Source organism: Oryctolagus cuniculus, chromosome 1 (assembly GCF_964237555.1).
Source record: "Oryctolagus cuniculus chromosome 1, mOryCun1.1, whole genome shotgun sequence".
Classification (NCBI taxonomy): Eukaryota; Metazoa; Chordata; class Mammalia; order Lagomorpha; family Leporidae; genus Oryctolagus; species Oryctolagus cuniculus.
The window spans coordinates 159,696,641-159,718,944 of NC_091432.1; the positions used below are offsets into that span (position 1 = coordinate 159,696,641).

The following is a 22,304-nucleotide window of genomic DNA, read 5'->3' on the forward strand; positions in this document are numbered from 1 at the left end:
GATGATGCAAGCCATAGCAGCTTCCTGCTTCAAATCCAGATCTGCCAGTAAACATGAGAAATTTTCAAACACTTCATGAAAAATAAACATAAAAAAAACACATGAGGATTTCAAATTTTTACACCAAAAGTAGCTTATTTTTAAATTCCATTTTTTGTAAAACCTTTCAAATTGACTTAGTAAAACACTGGCAAGTTATTTAATCTCCAGATGCTTTAATCTTATCCCCCCAAAAATTGAGATAGTATTTACATTATGAGATTAATTATAAGCATGAAATGAGTTAATATATGCAGAGAACATCATAAGCAGTCAATAAATATTTTTATTATAATTGATGATGTCTATATAATATTTATGTTTAACAGAATAGATTTCACATGATGCTGATATTAAAATCAACCTTGCTCGGGCCAGCACTGTGGCATAGTGGGTGAGGCTGCTGCCTGCAGTGTCAGCATCCCATATGGGTGCAGGTTCATGTCTGGGCTGCCCCACTTCCAATCCAGCTTCCTGCTAATGGCCTGGGAAAAGCAGTAGAAGAAGGCTCAAGTGTTTGGACCTCTGTACCTGTGTGGGAGACCCTAATGAAGCTCCTGGCTCCTAGCTGGAGCTTGGCTCAACACTAACTGTTGAGGCCATCTGGTGAGTGAGCTAGTAGATGGACAGTCTCTCTCTCCCTCCATCGTTCTCTGTAACTCTGACTTTCAAATAAATATACCTTTTAAAATAATGTCAAAAGTAAGATCAGCCTTGCTGATGTCAATATGTTTTCACAGGGAAACCAAGACTCAAAGATACTGAGTGAAACGGGCCCAGGGTCACTTACTTAGTGGCAGCCCTAGAAAGAAACCAAGAACATCTTTGAGCAAGTTCTAGGCTCTTTCTACCATATGTCAGCTAATTCCATATCCTGAAGGCCAGGCATCACCAGGTTAAAAGTCATTTCACATTAGGATTCATGCCTGTAATAATCTGTATGAGTATGCATTAGACTTTGAAATTCCTAGAAGGAAAAGACCTTGTCACTTGCCACTCCTGGAATGCCTTCTGTCAGTGGGCACCAGGAATTATGTTCCTATAAATAAAATGCAAGCACAGTGTCCAGATAACCCCATGGTCTTCTCCCAAAATATTCATTGTAATAAAAAGAAATTTTGGGGCAGCATTGTGGCACAACAGGTTAAGGGGGCACCTGCAATGCTGTCACCCCCTATTGGAGTACCAGTTTGGTCCACCTCTATTCTAGCTCCCTACTAATGTACCTGGGAAGCTGACAGAAGATGGCTCAAGTGCTTGGGCCCCTGCTGCCCAGGTGGGAGACCTGGATGGAGTTCCAGGCTCCTGGCTTCAGCTTGGCCCAGCCCAGGCTGTTGTGGCCATTTAGGCAGGGCCAGCTGTTGGAAGATTCTTTTCTCTCTCTCTCTCTCTCTCCCCCTCCCCCCCTCCCTCTCTTTCTCTCTCTCTATTTCCCTCTCTCTTTCTCTCTTTTAAAAAGTATAAATCTTTTTTAAAAAACAAATTTGAAGGAAATGTCATTTACACAATTTCTTGCCTTGACAACCAGTAGTAATGACACCTTTCATTTTACGATATACAATGTATAATAAGGCCTTAAAATATACAAAGTTTTGTCTCATTTCTTGTGCCATTCAAACTGCACAAGATGGAGCAAGAATATGTCTTTTTTCCACCTAAGCCGAGCAGTGACACAGATTGGAGAAGATGACAAAAGTGGAAAGCAAATGCCCACTATGCAGGCCTCCAAGTTTTTCTCATCAGCAACGCAAATGAGCAGAATTTTAGTGCCTCTTTTTTAGTCATAGTCATCAAAAATATCGGTCAGTAGAGGAAATGATAAAACATGGAAAGCACTCTCTTTTACTGAGGAAAATAATTCAATACATATAAGTGGTACCCTTGAAAACATAGAACTGTGTGACTTTACTCCTATTAAGAGCTGACCTACTAAATGACAAGACCACTGGAGGTTTGAGTTCCAGTGCTACAGAGATATTCCTAGAGACAGGAGGGATTCCTGGCCATCCTGCCTCCACTCTGCATTCCCACTCCTCCTCCCTAGGGCAGGAGCTCCCCATGCCTACCTCAGCTGTTCCCCTCCACCTGGCCTCGCCCCCATCAGTCTGGCCACCACAGCTCTCATGTGACTGCTGAAGGGCTCCTTTTAAACAGCAAACTCACAGATGGCACCACAGATATTTAGGAGATAATTTTAGGGGGGGGGGGTGTAAATTCCTGTTTTCAGACTTGTGTTTCCATTTGCATGTACATAGGAAATAATTATAATAAAACACACACCAGGGCTCTTAAGCCTAAATAAATAGAAGTTTTAAAAAGACTCAACATAAAGAAATGGATTTCACCATACTGTTGGTCTATAGATACAGCCAAAAAGTGAACATTGTTCAGGTTGAGCCTCTATCACCTAAAAATCAAAAATCTAAAATGCTCCAAATTCTGAAGTTTTGAGCACTGACATGATGTCACAAGTGGAAAATTTCATATTTGACTTCCTGTTATCAGTTGCAGCTAAAAGGCAGGCATACTGAAAATACCATGTCATTATATTCAGGTCATATGTGTAGGGTGTGCATAAACTATAAATTTCATCTTTAGATATTTCATCCTCAAGATATTTATGATAGATGAGTATACGCAAATTTTCCAAAATCTGGAAGAAATTGCAGTTCTGAAACACTTCAGAACTCAAGCATTTCAGATAAGGGACTGTCAGCCTGTAAAAGAGTGGCTGTAGGCTGCAAAGAACTCAATTTTGGAGTTAAGTTTCAGTTCTGTAACCTGACATTCAAGGCCCTCCATGACATGGACCTCGTCCACCCTTCCAGCCACTATGAGGAGTAATCTCTGTCCTCTAGTTGAATTTTCTAAACAAATTAAAATGTCCTACCTTTACAACTTTGCTCACAATATTTTGTGTGTTAGAATGTCCTCAATCTAGAACCCTCCACCTGTATCCGCTCTACACACTGAATGTAAAGACTGCCTCCTTCCTGGCCTCATCTCATAAACCCACAGCAAAGAATAACTTCCCTGTAAAGGAATTGGGAGTTGATTGGTGGGGTGGCTGAGGAAAGATGTTGAACCAGGATCATGGTTCCACTGAGCAATACAGAAACCCAGAAATGACAATTGACTTAGGGATACTGTAATATATGTATGCAATGACAATTAGCCCAAAGGTTTGCTCATCCAAGCAACTTCCTGTGGTAGATAGGGCAGCTGTTACTCTGTGAGTATTATTCCTGGTGATCCCAGACTCAAAGATATTGAGAGAGTTGCCTAAATGTACACAAGCAGCAGAGCTGGGATGAGCCCAGAGCTTCTGCAAACAATAATAATAATTTGCCTTGTTTTTTAAATTATAAACATCTTAAATATGGAAATCTAGAAAACAGGTAAGAAAGTTAAATAACTATGATTATATATTTGCATATTTTTAATGTTTCTATGCATTTCTACATAGTTGAAGAAATTGTTTACATATATTTTTATGTTCTGGATATTTTCACTTAATAATTCAGTGATTTTTTTGATGTTACTAAAAATGTGGTTTTAATGACTAACAGGTTGAAATATTTTAGAAATTTATTTATTTTTAAAAATCCAAAAAACATAAAAACTTGAAAGAATAAGAGGAAAATGATACAAGCTGGAGTTAAATATGCCAGGTTAGAGACCACTATAAGGAACTCAAGAAAATTTTGTAAGGGAATTAAAGATAGGGCACTAAGATTCACAGGAAGCCAGGACCAGAACAGGTTCATGGCACTGGGAGAAACAGTGTCACAAAAGCATTGGTTTGCAGGAGTTTCAATCTTGCTTCTTTTTCTAGTTGGAACCAAAAGCCTTTCAAGAATAAATAAATGTTGGATTTTAATAAGTAATTACCTTTCCCTCCTCTGGATCCAAAAACCATTTTTCCCCTGTAAGTATCCATAACACTAATCACATCAAATAACATTTACTCAGTCCCAGACAAAATGCAATGTCCTACACATTGCCTCATTGAATCCATAGGAGACTGCCTCCATACTGGAGTGAGCCTGTGTCTCGTTTGCCTGAGACAGACCAGAAGGTGCTTGGGGCCCAGCACGACTGTCAGTAGCACTCCTCCACTTTCAACAGTATCCCAACAGGGACTAACAGTTATATAGTCGCCCATGAGTTACTAGGATTTTACAGATGGCAGAACAAAGGTAGAGTAATTTCCCAGGGTTGCATAGCTAAGAGGGACAAACATGGATTTGGACATAAGCAAAATGAGTCCCAGAACATCCTCTTTGAAGCCTATGTTATCCTACAAAAGAACACTCAACGTGAGACAAAAGAGCAGGTCTCACACGTCTTTGTGTCCCCTTATGTACTCAATATCTTTCTATATAAATAAAGGTGGTACAATTCAATGAGAACAAATGGGTGTTTTCTAAATCCTCCATTAGGTAAGGATTTTGTAGGTGTCCTATCTTTAGCCTCAACAGCCCTATAAATCCTTGATTAGTTTCCTACATATGAAGAGACAGAGCACAGATTCTCCAATAGTCTTATTTGCATTGTGTGAGAAATAAGCAAGTCCATCAATCTTCTTTCAGATAGTAGAAGGACTAAGCCCTACAAGCACCAGGATGAATTCTCTAGCCCTAGCCCATAGCCTCCTTCCAAATAGGACTTTTCCACTTACACAAAGACCACTGTTTTCTCTCCAACAGATCAGCAGTTCTTAGCTTAAAGTCCATGAACAACCCACAGCGTTTAGGGAGATCAGGGAACCCTCTGCAGATATATGAAAGATTCTGAGTGTACGTGCTTGCTAAGAGAAGAATGTCTACAATCCTCAGATCCACCTTCCACCCTGCCCTGCCCCAGTATCCATAACTCTGAAGAGTTAAGTACCAGTGCAGGAGGCAACTCTCCATGGCAGCAACTAAGAATCATAGACGCTATAAATGCTGCCTGAACCTCCTCATAACCCTCAGAATACTATTATACCACATCTGGATAAATATTGAACATTCTATGAGCAATTTTCAAGTGTGGGAATCTCCATATTCCTCATTAGCAGCTTTTGTTGTGGTAATCTCTTTCATACTAAATAGTCAATCATGCATTTAAGGAAATCATCAGCTAACACATGGGCTATCATCCAAGGATCTATTTACAAATCAGAAACCATTTGCTCATAAAGTAATATCATTTAGTAAAATTCTCATCTTCTGTGATGAGTCTCCAAACAAGAAACCAAGAGATACAGTAGGAAAGAAAAAAGAAATGGCTACCCCCTTCCTTGGCACAGGATTGACCCTGGACAAAGTGGCTTAATAGGAAAGCTTGTTTTTAATATCTGCTCTCTCTTCTGTGGCACTGTTCACAGAGCTTCCCCCTACCCCCCCCACACACACATTCTCTTTGCATATCCCAACAGAATTTCCCCTTCATTCTTCAGTATTAGCCACCCCCCACCTCCAAGAATTTCATTTCCTCACTCCTAAAGAACTCAGCCAGAAATCTGGGTGCCAGCAATATTACTGAGTTAACATTCATGAGCATGGACTGATAGGTCATTGACGTCTGAAACACCTGTGAATTTTCAACACAGGGCACATATGTATCCCATGGAATTGTCACTTGTGGTTCAAGGTTGTAGGACAAAGTGAAGAGGAAAATGCAGCTGGGAATGTCAGGAAGTGGTAGGGATGTGATACAGACCACGGAGTCTTCTTTGCAATCGCCTCCTGATGCCATCTCCCCTATTCAAATCATGAAGCTGCTTCCTACAGCATCTTCACGACTCATGGCAGGGAGAAACCTGAATGCTGAATGTGTAAGACCCAAGGCCACCCTTCCTCTGGTTGAAATTCCTTTTAGTTTTCTAATCTGGCAGTCACAGAACTAAAGTTTGAAAATCACTACTCCAAAATAGTTGGTTCTACAAATTGTGTTCAGACATGAAAGTTTTGTTGTATTTTTGACCCACAAAATTTTGAGTGAGTGGGGAGTTGAGGAGTGACTGAGGCTATGTTTTTATCTAGAGTATTTGTAATCCACATGTCTGAGAATTAGGCACTGTCTGCTTTCTCTTCTCTGCTAAGCAGTCACTCTTCCTTCTATATTAGTATTTATGCCTCTTGTTGTTAGAGGTGACATTTAGTGAATGAACATATTCATCAAATTCCAAGGTTTCAGCTGGGCCCATTAGCCCAATGTTGAGCACCTGCCACCCCACAGCTCATCCTTTTGATTTACTATATCCCTTAACCAAGCCCAAATCTTAATCATAGAAAATTATCTTAATTGCAGAAAGACAAATTGTGTGAAGATTATTGCTGTCAATATTATGTATCATTCACTTTGGATCCTACCTCTTTACATAGCTATCATTTGCCTGGAAGAGAATTCAAATATTTTACTTGCTTAATCTTCTTCATATTAAACAGTAGGAGGGTACTTGAAAAAGTCTAAAGAGTAACACAATTAAAAGATACAGTTATTTGGTGCAAAATTTTTGAAGCCCACGCCGAATTTTTCATAAAACATATTACCCATCGACTTCCCACAGACTCCTCCTATGCATGGATTTCAAACTTTTTTTGCACCAAAATTATGTTTTAATTCCATTTTCCATGAACTTTTTGAAATAGCCTCCTGTTTCCCTTCTTCTTCTTAGGTTGCCTTTTCTCTTCATGTTTTCTTAATTCTGCCTAATTGCACTGTTTGTTATGGGCACACGGCTGTCAGCTGTGCACACACATTGCTCTGGAGCTGGACTTTCAAGATCATTTTTATAAGGATGGACCCACCTTGGACTAAACTGTACTTGCCACATACCTATGGGCCATGACATTGGCTCATGGCAGCCATGTGGTTGAAATCTTCTTTATTTCATAGCAACATAAGCACATGTAGAGGGCTCACGTGTTTAAAAAAAAGTCATAAAGTAGCAGTTCTCAACCTTGGCTGAACATTAGAATCATCTGCAGAGCCTGCAAGCTGCTGAAACACGAGTGCCACCCCTGGAGAGGCGGATAAAATTGGCCTCAGGTGCAGCCTTAGTGTGGACGATGTTAAAAGTTCCCCAGGTGTGACTTTCTGACATAAGGAAATTCTTACATCAGTTCCCACTTACACACTGTATTTCCCACTGTGTCTTTGGACCTGAGAAAGTGGTGATGGGCTTCATTTTTCTAGAAAATGGATTACAAGTTCACATATGAAACCCCTCATTTTCCAAGGATACCACCAAAGGAAGCACTATTTCACATAGCAGGCGGGGCTAGTGAGGGCTGGAGAACACAGAGAAGACTCAGCCCAGTGGGTCCCAACTGATGGATGTTCAACATGTCCACACCTTCTCCCTGCACTTGGCCACACACCTGACAGGTGGGCAGAATGTGTGGGCCAAACTACCACACGGTGAGCTCCACACACACCAAAGATGAGCCACGCAGTGATAAACGGCAGAAAGGAGGGAGAGCAAAGGAAGAGGAGAAGGGAAGAAAGAGTTCACTAGTACCCAGAATGCTGGCAGCTTTTGTAACTTTATCTTCTTCACAAGATGGATGGCATTCCCACTCTCAGAGACCAAAAAGAAGTGCTTGGAGATGGTAACTTACTCAAGGTTCCTAGGTCTGCATGTGGCATGGTCCCGCCTGCATCTGGCAGGCCAGGCTTTCTGCTAATGGCCCACTGAAAGATCGCCTTTCTAGTTCTAGTTGCTTTCTTGGTTGTTGTTGTTGTTGTTGAATTTGAAGGCAGAGGAATAGAGCAAGCTTCCTTCTGCTGGCTGACTTCCCAAATACCCCCAACAGCCAGGGTTGGACTGCGCCAAAGCCAGGAGCTGAGAACACATTCTAGGTTTCTCACGTGAACCATTGCCACTGCCTCCCAGGGTCTGCATTGGCAGAAAGCAAGAGTCAGAGACTGGGACTCAGACCCAGGTACTCATACAGGGAACAGGTGCCTTAATCAGAATTTTAACTGCCATGCCTAATGTCTACTCCCACTGCCCTAGTTTTGAAGGAGAAATTTGAAGCAAAGGCATAGACTCTCTAGGTAACAGAATAAATTTCTCTTTTGCTGATTCCCACCAACCTGGTTTCGGCTGGGAGGAAGGTTGAGTCCCTGCCCAAGGTGGGGTAGGGATTCCAGCTCTCAGCCCTCCAGGGAGGAGCAGTTTGACCTGAGCCAAGCAGTGGGGTTTGAGTCATCCTGGCAACATGCCAGCTTCCAAGAGCACCTGAGTCAGTTTTATCTGAAGGACAGCAAAACAGAAATCCCACCAGCAGATGCAGCATGAATCAAAGATTGCTGTGTGAGTACATTCATCAAGCTTCCCCAGGCTGTGGGCTAGAGCTAAGGGTGGGGATAGCCTTGACTCTCACAGAAAATAGAGAAATGTTTATAATAACCCATTCAATCAGAGAGCAAACTTAGAAACAATCGAATTCTGAGAGGGCCTTCAAAAAGATCATAGAAAATGTGTATATGAAAAAAAAAAAACTATGCATGGATTTCAAGATTTCTGCACCAAAATACACTTATCTTTTAATTCTGTTTTCCACAAACATTTTGAAGTCCCCTTACAGAAAACTACTGCACTATAACAAAATGATATGATTTTGTTCCCGAAACTAGATGTCAGGCGAATAACCAGAGAAAGAAACTTCTTACAGGGCAGCATCTCTGTGCAGCAGGCTCTCAGGAAAGACTCAATACTTTCACCTTGTTTCTCTCTCCTTGCTCTTGTCTCTCATCTCAGCCACCACGGTCTTCTTGTAGTAACTCAACTTCATATGAGTCTTGTTTGAGCTCATAGATTTGCTAACCCCTTCCTTTTGCTGAAAACCCTTGCAATCCACCCTATATGTGGTCGGCTCCTTCTCATTCTGCTTCTCAGCTTGAAAACCACCTCCTCCAGTGTCGCTCCCCGTCTTCGTGGAGGAACGACACAGGACCCTGCGCTGTTCTTTTGTCTGCTCGGCCCTCCCCGGGTTTGCTGCTGGTTCTTCCCGGGTTGGCTACTGTCCCTTCCACCTCCGTGGAAGGGCGGTTCCCCCTGCCACTTTCCCCACTTCCACGGGGGAGCGGCACACCGCCGGCCGGCTCTCTCGGGGGCTGCTCAGGTGTTATTCAGATAGATGTTCCTGGTGCATGTTGTCTCTCTCCTCCTTTATAGTCCTCTTCACCAATCCCAACTCTGCTACCCACACGCCAAGTACGCTGCTCTCCTCCAATCAGGAGCAGGTCCTGCAGTTTATTGGTTGAACTGGAGGCAGCTGTGTAGAAGCTGTTTCCTCCTCTCCCAGCGCCATATTGTGGGAGAGCAGATGCATAGAATAAGTCTTAATTCCAGTAACTTAGTCTAGTCTGAGTTGCTCCCAGTTGCTCCCCACACTCCAGGAAGGTAGCCACTGTTGTATAAAGTAGCCCCCTTCTTTCACTCCCCTATTCCTTTCCTATGGTACTTACTTCTGTTTGCATTTTTTTCTGTCTGTAACCAGTGCTCCAATAGAGGATGCCCATGTTGCAATTGGTGGCTTAATCCATTGCACCACAATACCAATCCCTCTCATAAATGTTCTTTTTTAAAAAAAGAAACTGAAGTTTGAGAAACTAGATTTTTTGCCTAAATCAACACTATAACTGAAACAGCAAAAATTCAAAACATGATGTGTCTAATTCCAAAACTTGTTTTCACTTTTTTGTGACACTAAGGAAAAAAAGAGTTTTAAGTGGGGGGGGGGGGGGATAGATTTTCTTTCTAAAGAACTGAACAGCAAAGCTTCCTGTTGATCTTTCTTGTGATATTTTTATTTGTTCATTTCTCCTCCGCATGCCTTCACATTGCCAGAGACATTCACGTTCACTGGCAAAAAACGAACAAACAAACACACACACACACAACACACACAGGGAAAACACCTTATTGGAGATGCCACTTTCTGGAAATAATGAAGTCAGAAAGAAGTCACTTTGAATTGCAAGCTCCTTGCACACAACTCCTGTGGAAATCTCTAATACCTCAATTCTTTTTGTTTCGCTAAGGGGAGGGCCATTGGCCAGGACCTGCAATTTGCCACTTCAGACTGCGGCTACCTGGCTTGTTGCTTTCTGGGTGCCGCTCCCCTGGTCAATCCAACACGACCCCAGTAGCACAACCCTAATTCTTCTAGAGCTCTTGGGTGCTGCTTTGAGTAGCGTCACCCTTTACACCAGAAAGCTGGTGTGCACTATGGGGAAAAACAAAACAAGAGGAAAGTGCTAGAAGAGGAGGAAGAGGAATATGTGGTGGAAAAAGTTTTTGACTGTCGAGTTGTACAGGGCAGAATGGAGCACCTCCTAAGTGGAAAGGTTTCTCGGAGGAAGACAATACGTGGGAACCAGAAAGGAATCTGGATGGCCCTGACCTCATTGCTGAGTTTCTGCAGTCAAAGCAAACAGCACACGAGACAGAGAAGTCAGAGGGAGGCCAGCACCAAGCTGGTTCTGATTCTGAAGATAAGGGAGAAGAGAGCAAAACAAAGAAGAAGGAAGAGTCAGAAAAGCCAGGAGGCTTTGCCCGGAACACAGTATTGGAGCTACAGACTCGAGTGGGGAACTCACATTCCTGATAAAATGGAGAAGCTCTGGGGAGGCTGACCAGGTCCCTGCCGAGGAAGCCAAGGGCAAGTGCCCACAGGTTGTCACCGTCATTTCCATCCATGAGGAAAGGCTGACGTGGCACTCCTACCCCTGAGAGGACAACGACAAAAAAGACAAGAATTAACTCCCCTGAGTACCGGCCCCGGTCACATGGACTGTGGGTTTCTAGTGTGGAGGGAAGAGGTCCTACTTGTCTGGATACCACAGAGGTAACTTGGGAAGATGTCCTTTGAAGAGCAATGCAGTTTCTGTGCCCAGAAGCAGCCCATGTGCTTTAAGCTGTTCCAAGCTGTGTATTTCACATAGCCATCCCAGTGGAGGGGAAGAGGGAGAAGTGTTTCAAGGCCGCCCATTCTGTGCTTTGCTGAGAGAAGTGAAGAGTCTCTATGAAGGACTAAACTTGCAGAACCTGGTGTGTGGGAGAACAAAAAGATACTGTTGGTCTTCAGAGAACATCTCCACATCCCACAGCCTTCTTCCCGATAGTGTTAACTCTACGTTTTTACAGCGTAACATCACTAGTTTTTGGCTCTTACTGTTGTATTACTTAGGGGTGGAAGGGATGGGATAGGGAGAAAGGGAAACTGGTTCAATCATTTTGATTAAAATTTGGGGCCTGATTGGGCTAATGGTAAGAGAGAACAACTAACTAAAGATTCAGTTCTATGTCCAGGATATTTTATCTTTTAAAAAGTGCCATTGACACCATAAATGGGCACTGCAAGAGACTGTTTAAAAGCTGTGAATGCCTGAAATCTGTAAGCCAAAAAAAAAAAAAAAAAAGCTAAGGTGTCCCTAAGTGTAATGTTGTTCCCCACAAAGGACTAAGCCCATTCATAAGTCAACAAAGCTGCAATTTTGGAGATGGAGACTGACTGGGGAGGGAGAGTATACACAGGCAGACAGATCATTCAGTCTTAGAAATTAGACAAGAAGACCCTTTCTTTTCCAGTTACAGAGTTGTATCAGCTTATCCATCCAAACCACTGCCTGAGATATTGGAAGAGGGGGAGAGAGTGGTACAGGAGATGGCAGAGTAGGGAAAGATAAGAACCCATACTCTTAAGGTAGCAAACCCTTGAAGCCTCTGCTTTGTTTTGAATTTTGAACTCTGAAACCATGGGTGGCAGGGTTCAGTCACTGACAGCACAAGTTCCATTGAAACTGTTCAAGGATTGAATGATTTCAGAAGCCCTGGTCCCAGGATAAGACTGAGCATTCATACACCAAACAATTTTTTTTATCCTAAGAATTAACTGATACCCAAGATGTTCCATCTGGATTCCTAAGATCCATCAGTTCTTGACATGGTCTAGACCTGCATCTAGAGCTACATTGAAAAATCTCTGTAGGCATGTGTCAAGTTGCTGTGAAAATTTTGTTTAAATGTAAACTTCATAGCACACTGTCTGTTTTTGTCTTAACAAAACTATAGATTTAAACACACACACACACACACACACCCCTCAATTTCCAGTGCCTCATGGCAACAGGTCTGGGCATACCCGCCCCCAGCCCCTGCATCACCAGAGAGATGCCCCCAGACTGGTTGAGTGCTCCGGGAGAAGGTACCATGCCCACTTAACACACCCACCAGAATCCCCAAAACTCAGAGCTCATAAGGAACAAATTGCAAGTTCCATTATGTATGAAAAATGAAATCAGAATGATGGAGGAACAGGCCCCAGTCTGGACCCGGAGAGAGGCTTTGAGACTGCCAGGACCCGTCAGCAGCATTAAATGCCTATGTTCCAGCTCTGGCAAAGACAAAATCTTTCTTGACACCCCATTTCTAACCAGAGCTCAACCATCTGCCAACCATGAGCCCCAGTCTCTTTGTCTTCCTCTGTCATTGGCTCTCGCAAGCTCTCTTTCCCTGCTGCAGCTGTCTTATCACCGCATGTGGGTTAGTTTTGTTGCTCTGCCAGCTTAGCAATATTTAGCATCCTCAGCCCCAGTAGAATAAACTGGAGGTCTCAGAATGGAGGATTTTTCAAACTGCCTACATGCTGACAAACTCCCAGATGCCCCCTGAACCACACAGAAATGCAGGAAGCAGAGCAGAAGCCAGACACAGCACAAGCCATGCACAAACACCGGCACAGGCAAGCAAAGATCACTGTAGGGGAATGCAAGGAAGATATGCGTCTCTTCTGCAATCCAAATCATCCTACTTGACAACAAATTATACGACATTGAACAGAAGTCCAGGATGTACTCAGGAATTGCTAGCGGCAACCGTGGTGTAGGCTTCAGCAGGACATTTTTATTCCCATTTAATTTAGGGTCCCCTTTCAATTCACATATGGCCAAGTGAAGTCTCTGCTATTACCTGCAATAGTCTTCTGTTCATCAAATTACTTTCAAAAATTGATGGAATGATTGATTCAAAAGGCAGAGTGACAGGGAGAGATTGCAAAAGAGAAACAGAGATCTTCCATCCACGGGTTCACTCCCTCAAATGCCTACAGCAGCCAGGGCTGGGCCAGGCTGAAGCCAGGAACCAGGAACTCCATCCAGGTCTCCCACATGGGTGGCAGGGGTCCACGTACTTGGGCCATCCTCTGCTGCCTTTAGAAGGCACATTAGCAGGAACCTGGATTGGAAGCAGAGTAGCCAGGACTGGAACTGGTACTCCAGTATGAGATGCTAGCTTAACCTGCTGTGCCACAACACCAGCCTCCATCAAACCACTTTTTGCAACCATTCATTAGCAACATTTATAGAGTGCTTGCCACCAGCTAGCCACTATTCTGGGGGCTGGAGTACAAGAGTTCCATCCATGCCTTCTACCTACAATCTATAGGATAAGAGATAATAAAATGAAACAAATGAAATTGCTTCACACAGTTCTTAGAAACGAAATTGAAGAGTTTATTGTGGTGCAAAAACAATTTGAAATCCATTCATTATTTTCTCATGACACATATTTTCTACAAATTTGCTAAGGACCGCTGTATGTAGAGAAGACAGCTAGTGAATGATGTGTACAATGAAAACAGATTTAAAAGCTGGATTAGTAGACAGAGAGCAATGAGGCGGAATGGGATAGCATCTAGAATAGTTTCTGGAATGGTTAGTAAGTATATAATAAGAGGGAATGGAAGGCCAGCACCGCGGCTCTCTAGGCTAATCCTCCGCCTGCGGCGCTGGCACACTGGGTTCTAGTCCCAGTCGGGGTGCTGGTTCTGTCCTGGTTGCTCCTCTTCCAGTCCAGCTCTCTGCTGTGGCCCGGGAGTGCAGTGGAGGATGGCCCAAGTCCATGGGCCCTGCACCCGCATGGGAGACCAGGAGGAAGCACCTGGTTCCTGGCTTCGGATCGACGCAGCACGCCGGCCGTAGCAGCCATTTGGGGGGTGAACCAACAGAAGGAAGACCTTTCTCTCTGTCTCTCTCTCTCTCTCTCTCTCTCTCTCACTGTCTAACTCTTCCTGTCCAAAAAAAAAAAAAAGCAATTGGAGACACCCTCCTTGAGAATGTGATGGTTAAGATGAGAACTTCAGTGAAGTGAGAGAGCCAGCTGCCAAACAAATATCTGAAGGCAAAAAAAAAAAAAAAAAAAAAAAAAAGAGAGAGAGAGAGAGAGAGAGCAAAGAGTATGTGCAAAGGCATGGAGGTAGGAATGTACCTGTAGTATCTGAGATATACCAAATAGGCTGGTGTGTCTGGAGAGAAATCAGCGAGAGAGGCAATGATAAGAGCTGATTTGGGGAAGAAGTCAGGGAGAGGGGTACAGAGCCTAACAGAGAATTCTCGATAGAGATTCTGAATGTGATGGGAACCCATTAGGTGGTTTTGAGCAGGGTGGAAACATGATCAGATTAAGGTTAGAAAGGGATCCATCTGGCCCATGCCAGTCATGGAAGCTGGGATATCATTCAGGAGCCCACAAGGCATTTAGACAAAATGTGTTGGTGGCATGAACTGGGCTGAGAGACGATGCCATTGGTTGGATTGAGGTTAGAGTTTGAAGATGGAAGCAATAGGACTTGCTGATGGGCTGGATAAGGAGTATGAAGAAAAGAGAGGCATCAAAGACTTCTGGATTTCTTGCCTGAACAATTGGAAGAATAGCAAAGAATGGGAAAGGGTTGGGTTTGGAAGGAGTCTGCATCAAGAGTTTTGTTTTGGACAGGATACTTTTAAGATGCTCATTGAACATCCAAGTGGTAATGTGAAGGGGGCAGTTGTATTTATGAACCTGAACTTCAGGAGCAGTTAGAGTGACAGATGTGATCTTGAGATCAATTAGCGTATAAATGATATTTCTACCATGGGATGGAATGAGCCTACTGAGGAGGGACTATGTAGATGTGGAGGGAAACCAAGAGCGAGACCCAGGCACAAGCCATTTGGAGGTCAGAAGAGAAGGGAGGTCCCACAAAGAAGCCCTGAGAAGCAACAGTAAGTGAGATGGAAAGAAAACCAGGAAAGGTTGAGGTCCCAAAGCCAAGTGAGGAAACAGTGTCTGGGCCAGGGGAGTGGCCTTGTGCTGCTATATCAAGTACTACAATGGTTAAACCAGTATAGCAAGATGAGCCTGTTAGTGGCCTGGAGAAGTGGTGTGGGAGCAAATTTTTCAATTTTTGTTCAAGGGAGAATGAAACAGGAAGGAGTGGCTACAGTGAGAAAAGAAAACATTTTTTGAGATAAAGGAAAAGTAAAATGGGAAGAAAGCTGGGGGAAAATAGAGATCAGGAGATGTGATCATAACAACTATTGTCCATTAAAAAAAAAAATAAAAGCCACGACCTTAACTCCTCATCCTCTCCAAGCCTGTAGGACACAGGACTCAGAGTCTCTGGAACAACCAAACTTGTTGATGCAAAGTAGAGTGGTAACTGCGGGGGAGTAGGGAGTGGGGCAAGGACATGATGAGTTGTTAGTAGACAGACATACCCCTTCAGTAAGTTCTAGAGATCCTCTACAAAACATCGTGCCTATACTTAACAATACTGCTTTGTACACTGAAAATCTGTTAAGAGGGTAGAATTTACATTAAGTATTCTTTCTGCAAGTTTTTTAAATGAACAGAAATGTCAGTAGTTATGTTCATTCTCCTCTAAACCACATCAAATCGCATCAAAATACCTCAGGTCTAGGGACCACTGAGGAATTAAAGAGGCTGTAATAATAATGAGGATGATAATAATAATACAATAGATACTAGGGGACATATATATAATATATATATGACTTTAAAAATTCAGGGGGGACAGGATTTAGTGTTTATTTTGGTGCAAAAATATTTGAAATCCATGTACTTAGGGAGTCTTCAAAAAACTGTGTGCTATGAAAAAGCTACAGGAATTTCAAAAAACTTCCTGCACCAAAATAAACTCAACTTTCAATTGCATTTTCCACCAAATCTTTGGAGCCCCCATATATATATGTATATATATATATGTATGTATGTATGTATGTGTGTGTATATATATATATATATTCCCCTCTCTCATTTAAATCTGAAAAATACCTTAAGAAGTAGTGCTATTGTGAATGGGCATTTGGCCCAGTGGTTAAGATGCCCACATCCCATATTGCAGAGACTGGGCTTGATGCCTGGTTCTGACTCTGATCCCAGCTTCCTGCTAATGCAGACTCTGGGAGGCAGCAGTGATGGCTCAAGCAGTTGAATCCCCGGTACTTACATGAAGGTCCTGGATTGAGTTCTCAGCTCCTGACTCTAGCTGTAACCTAACTAGCCATTGGGGGCATCTGGGGAGTAAAACAGAGGATGGAAGCACACGCTCGCTCTCTCTCCCTCCCCCTCTCAATTAAATAACAATTTTAAAGTATTATTGTCATCTTTCCTCTTGAAAACTTGGAATGATTAAGTAATTTGCCTAAAGAAACAGAGTTAAGCATTAATATCCAAATGTGAATCCAGACTTGTTTGAAGAAAAAGTTGTGTTCTTTCCACTTCTCTGTTCTAACATGAGAAGGACAAATTGTTAACTCTCCAGTCCCAAAGTCTCACCTTCAAATGGTCTGATTAAGTGGAATGCTATCTAGATGATCTTAGGTCCCTTCAGACACAACTTTCCTTGGATTCTGCCACTCATTTACATAGTAAGAGTTTCCTTTCATATTTCAGATTAATTTCACATTTCTCCATGGACAGTCATTTTGAATTTGAGTATAGCCTTGATCCAGTTCATTTTTTCCATTGTGAAAGTAATATATGCTGATTAAAAATGTTTATTATAGAAAATGTAAAACTATAAAATATAAAAGTAGGAAAAATATCATCCACAGCCCACATGCACCAATGGCTTTTGTTGAATTTCCTTCTAAGGTATTATTTATACAGTTGTCATTTTATACATTTACTTTGTGTTATTGTAGTCATAATGTATATACTGAACACCGTGAGAGTTTTCATTTCACCATAAATACTTGCATTTCTTCATACTATCCATTATCATGTGTTTTTGAAGGCTAGGTTGTGATTTTGTACAGTGAGATTCTCTTCCTCCTGCCCCACTATGCCCTTGAAAACATTAAGGCTAAGTTTTAAACTAAGAGCAAGGTACCAACAGCAGCAAAGCCCTTGGAGCCATGTTTTTAGACAAAGCATCTAATTATAAGGAAACCCAGGTCAGTGATACTCACATATTCTCCCATTTCCAACGTAGTTCTCAAAACTTCTTCCTACAAAGGATCTACTTTGGCAAGCATAAGAGTACATCAAAATTTTGTGGAAAAAATCAAATTAAATGATGTTTATTTGGATACAAGAAACTGAAATCCATGCATAGTTTTTTTTCGCAAGTTGCATTTTCCATGAACTTTTTGAAGACCTCTCATACCTGACTTTGGGGTTAATAACCAATGCTATTAGCCTGTTGAAAACATTTCGGAAACCTTTGGAATTATTAGCATGGCAACCCCCTATCTGCCTAGCAAAGCCCTTCCAAACCACTACAAATGCATGTGAATGCTGTTTGTGAACATCTACTGAAGGCTGCTACTTCTTCAGCATTGGAAGGAGGTAACTGTTAACTATGGTAATGCAGGGATGACCCTGACTAGTTGTCCCTCCCACTCATGAATTTCATATTGTACAGTTAATTTAATTCATTTAATAGCCAACATCTTCTTGGGCACTTTCCTGACTTGGTGAGTGTCACAGACTCCTAGGCCTACTAGAGCAGCTTTGTCCCTGAAGACATAGTCCTTGTAAAGGAGCCACCACGGGAAAAGACGTCATTGCATGACCAAAAGGAATATGAAGACACAGTCTGTACTTGACATCTCTGGTGAATGCAGCCATTCACCTGTCTTTGCATTTGCACTCTCCATTATTGTGGTTGTCATGCTGGCCCTGGTAGAAGTCCCTGGCAGGTCTCCTGTTTCCTGGGTATAATGCAATCTGCAAGGTTGCTTACATACCAGCTGTTGACCAACAAAACAGTGACTTATTACTGAATAGGTACAGCCTGTTCTTAACATGCAACAAAGGCTATGCGAAATATGAACTTAGAACCACCAAACAGAATCTCCTTTCATTCTTTATCATGCATACTCTATTTCTTTTTGTCTGTCATTTCCTTTTGAACTGCTTTGTAAGTAGTATTACCAATATATTTCTATCTGATCAGAAGTGATTCATATGGTAAGGCATTAAAATCAAACTATTAATAAGTAGTAGAAATCTTTTTCTTGCCAAGACTATTGGTACCTAGAAAGTTGTATCTTCTTGATTGCTTTACCTCTCATGGGAACTTAAATTTCCTTTTAATTTAAAAGCACTTTTTCTAAGCATCTGAGAGTAATAAATATAGCCCTTGGGTTTTGATGGAGCCAGAATATAAGGAAAACTATCTTTTTCGGGAAAGTACATACTCGCTAGCTCAAAGCCTAATATAAATCAGGTTAAAGCCTCCCAGGCTAGCATTCACTCTCCCTAGGTAGACACTTGAGGAAAGAGACCAACTACTTGGGGAATGAAAGATTTACAGTAGCAGTTGTTGGAACAACTGGCCCTCAGCCTGTCCAAACATTCTCCTAGATTTATAACATAAAATTACCGTACCAGAATGAGCCTCCAGGGAGCCCGAACAACCAACTGACAAGCTGTTCTGCTCCTTATTAAGGCTAAGCCTAGTCCCTCTCCTTCTAAATCCCAAAGCACTCAAGCTAGGCCAAGTTTTTAAGCCCCCCAGGGGAAATCACCTGCTTGTTATCATTTCATCATTCTGGCATTGTGAAATAGCAAATAGAGAAGTTATTTTCAAGGAGCAAGACAAAACAGTGATGCTTCCATTTGGTCTCTGAATGCCACAGGGTACATTTTCATCTGCGTTAAACGTTAATCTCACCTACTCATCTATGATGCTGGCCACTCCATAAAAAGGTCAAGGTCAGGCAGCAGAGCAGCATCAGAGGAAAGCAATGTAGGGATGGAGGAGACCCAAGCTCCCCTTTCAGTTCACAGATGAAGAAGCTGGCGCTTTAACAGTGACAACAGCACCAGCAGTGACAGCACACACATTTTCCAAGTGGCTTGATTTTTAAGCCATCTGTCAGGGTGGTCTAATTTCTCCAAGACTGTGCTGGGTCTTTTCTGAAGGTTTTCAATGTATGAGTTGACTTTTTCTCCAATAACAAACAAAAGAGATATTGTTAGTGTCCCCATCTGTAAAATAAGTAGCTAGATGACTTGCTCAAGGTCACAGAATCAGCTAAGTGACCTTGTATATTGGATGGGGATACTACTAAAAATGCTAAATATTAACTATTTGTATTATAATATATTATAGTAAAGTCATGTCATGATAATAACTATTATACATTTAAATTTTCTAAATTTTATTTTTGAATTTTTTTTACAAAGCTCCATTTTTCTAAAAAGTTTTATGCATGGACTATTTCATTCAAGACAGCTGCAATAATTACATTACTGGCAAGGGCAATCAGGAGACAAAAGCCTCTATTCCACATAAAAATGGTCCTCTGGTTTCATAAGATGTTGAATGAAACACCAACTCTGTATCAGAAGAAGACACTAAGAAAATATCTATTGGATCAAAATATGAATCTCGCTTTCAGAAGTAAAATAGTTGATCATCTGAGTCCAGTGACCAAACTTTGGAAATGAAAATCTAGTACAGATGGCCTTGGATGTGAGCTAGCAACAGTACTCTTTCAAGAACACTTGAAAAAGATACTATCCTAGAATTCGTCAGTGTGTATTTAATCAGTGTAAATAATGTATGTATTGGTGTGGGGGGGTGTTATGTATGAATATAAAGTATAGAATGGTATTTTAACTCCCTTTGTGTGATACATAGTCATATATTCATAAGATTTTTAACTCTTACAATTTTAGAAACCATAGGTAAGCCCCAGTAAAATTGTGGAGCTAGAGTGGCAGCAGGAAGTCTGGCGTTCTCTCCTAGTCATCAGAAGTGCTAGCACTGAGAAGGCACTCAGTCTCCAGCCTGGATTTCAGCCGAGTCCCACACACGTGTCCTTTCCATATCAGAAAGCATAGAACCAGTTCCTGGAAAAAGGTGCTTTAAGATGAGTGTCTTAGAACACTATTAAAATGTGCTTTTCCTTTAAGAGACTTGGGAGTTCTTCCCCAGTGTTTGCCACTCTAGCCCTGGTGAGTCTGTTGATTACTGAATAAATTCAATGAAGCAATGCTTGAAAAGCAATTGAAACCCAAGCTGATTGGTCTGGTAACAGCAGCCAATCTACTTGAAATTACAAGCGCACCTCCTGGAAATGAAACTTGTCATACCCAGCAAAGCTGTTGACTGCCTGTCACATCTGGGGAATTCTTCGAGGAGCTGAACTAGCCTAACAGATAGGCTCAAAAAAAAAAAAAAAAAAAAAAAAAAAGCCCAGCAACATGGAAAACTTCCGGAGCCTTTCCCTCCTTGGAGGCTCGGGGCTGCTGTGTGGCTGTGAGCTCTCGTCCTTACTGGTTCCTCGTGGCCTGGTTGTTGCACTTCAGGTGGCCTTTCTTGAAAAGCTGATGAGATACTTGATAAAATAATGTCTTACATGATTACAGTACTTATCATTCGCATGTTTCTCCTGTAAAAAAAAATTCTTCCAGTTGCTCAACTTATTTTAGGGGCTGCCTCACTCTCAAGCCTTAAACACATAGAGTTAAAAGATCCATGTGTGTCTGGAACTTGGCTTTAACTGCTCTTGCAAATTGATGTCCTAATTATGAAGAGCCACAAATGGTGTCATTCTCTCAAGTAGCCTCTACCACCAAATGTAAACCAGATTTTTGTTTTGTTTTCTTAGGAATGAATAAAAATAAAATGTTGTTCCTTTTCAGGGAATTGAAATTGTCAGCAGTACCCGGTGTAATCCCAATAATTTTCTTTACATTCAGTATTTCAGGGACCCACTGAAAAGTAGTTCATTTTGAAATTTTTCCTTGCTGATAATTTTAGCTTCTTTAGCTACTAATGTATTCTACTGTATCTTATTTTAAGCAACTATGGCCAAAAATCTGTATTGGTCACACTTTATTCATACTCTAAACACTATATTTGTTGTTTTAGCTAATAAAATTGCTCTGATGAAGTTTCTAAGGTTATAAACTTGACTGAGCTCACCTAGCTCTAGTTCATCGTGTGTGGAAACAAAAAAAAAGCGCAGTATAATTAAAGTTTAGTAAAAATGAGTTTATTAAATTGTATCTATCCAGTTTCTATCCAATTATCCAAAATGTTAGATAAAGGCCATAGTGTGCACACAGGAAGGTATATAGAGTGCCTAGCTCTAAAATCATTTAGGAGATAGCTCTCTAAGTATAAATATATCTATATATCTCTATCTATTTATATCTATATAGATATATATTTAGAAAGAGATTTCACACAATGCCTGGCACTTTAAAGGCTTCTAGTTAACATTTTTGGAAGACAAGATGAAGATGGAAGGGAGGGAAGAGAATGGGAGGCTGCAACACAACTGAAAGCAATGGCAGGTTTTTATGAGACTGGAGCTCAGCATCTAAATGTTTCTCAAATGTTCCCATGTATCTATCTGTGCATAACGCTCAACTAGGAGTGTTTCACTGCAGTGGACTGATAAGGAAGAAGTTGACACATCTTTCGGTGATATCCAGAAATGCATAGCAAAGTTACAGACCCAAAGATAGGCTCTGAACAGAAAATAATTACATTCCACCTTGTATAACTGGTATTTCAATTAAATGCAGTAAGCTTATAATTGCTAGCTAAAAATATCCACTTTTCACAGCACAGTAGCATGACTGTAGTTCACAACAATGTAGTATATACTGTATGAAGAACTGGAAGAGAGGGCCCCTGGGCTCTAAACACCAAAAAAAGGAAACAGAAATGCTAATTACCCGATTTGGTCAATTTACAGTGTATACGCACCTCTGTTGAAATGTTGCACTGTATTTCACAAGAATGTATAAACATTGCATTTTAATAAAGAAAAAAAGAAGATGGTAGATGCAAGTAGGAACTATAAGGCAGGCACCTCTGGAAGATAAGCGTAAAAAGAGTATGCACATTAAGTGTGAATGTATAGAAAATCCTGAGAATTGGCAAAAATTACAGTTGTTGTCTAAGGTGGTTTACACTGTGCCCTTACTATGTTGAATACCTTCTATTTGTCATCAT

The 22,304-nt window shown here is 41.5% G+C and overlaps 1 protein-coding gene and 1 pseudogene across 20 annotated transcripts in view; both read left to right on the forward strand.

Annotated features, from left to right (window-relative positions):
* Positions 1 to 22,304, forward strand: part of TRPM3 (transient receptor potential cation channel subfamily M member 3) — a 1,025,749-nt gene that overhangs the window by 809,918 nt on the left and 193,527 nt on the right. The window lies entirely within an intron of this gene.
* Positions 5,702 to 20,512, forward strand: LOC108178000 (chromobox protein homolog 1 pseudogene; annotated as a pseudogene).